This window comes from Gavialis gangeticus, unplaced genomic scaffold (assembly GCF_001723915.1).
Source record: "Gavialis gangeticus isolate Ggan-Ray unplaced genomic scaffold, GavGan_comp1, whole genome shotgun sequence".
Lineage (NCBI taxonomy): Eukaryota > Metazoa > Chordata > Crocodylia > Gavialidae > Gavialis > Gavialis gangeticus.
In genome coordinates, this window is record NW_017729032.1 from 205,973,904 (window position 1) to 205,974,663 (window position 760).

At 40.3% G+C, this 760-nt stretch overlaps 1 protein-coding gene across 1 annotated transcript in view; it reads right to left on the reverse strand.

The window, feature by feature from the left end:
- TRAPPC10 (trafficking protein particle complex 10) overlaps positions 1-760 on the reverse strand; it is a 92,128-nt gene that overhangs the window by 42,724 nt on the left and 48,644 nt on the right. The window lies entirely within an intron of this gene.

Consider the following 760-nt stretch of genomic DNA (forward strand, 5'->3'; position numbering starts at 1 on the left):
GGGGGGGGGGGGGGGGGGGGGGGTTGGGAATTGGTTTTTCAAAAAGGCTGCTTGTAACTGCCACAAACACACAAACCAAAACTTAATCTGCCAGGGTAAGCAGTACAGCCAGGTCAAAGACAACTACTGTAGTTAAAACAGAACAGCCAGGACTAAGAAAGAATAGGCATGTATGGGAAGCAGTTAGGGTACTCCAAGAAGCAATGTATTTAACAAAGATCAGGAACACAGCAAGAAGGATCTATCAAGACTTGCTGATAACACAAAATTATTCTTATTAGAGAAAATTGTGACTCAGAAAAGACTTAACAAAACTATTGCCATATTTACCCGAATACAAGATGACCCTGAATTTAGGATGACCCCACCAATAGTTAGATTGTATACATGGAAAAATTATAAATTTATTATAAATTTGCCATATACGGAATCTAATTACTGGAGGAACATCTTAAATTTGTCCCCTCCACTACTACAGGTAATGAGGCAGGCAATGGGAAGAAGTAAGGGGGGCATGTGGGAGAAATTGTGTAATGGCAGATTTAATTTTCACTATAGTAACTATAATAACAACTGGCATATATAAGGGGTTAAAATATAAAATGTATGCTGGTGGGGGTACATGGGTACAGCTGGTAAATCTGAAAGGGGGTATGCAACAGGAAAAAGTTGGGGAGTCTTTGAGTTACACCATGAACTGTTTCATGCACTCCATTGCAAGATCTACCCACATCTTGCCTGGGTGGAGAAAGCAATCCCT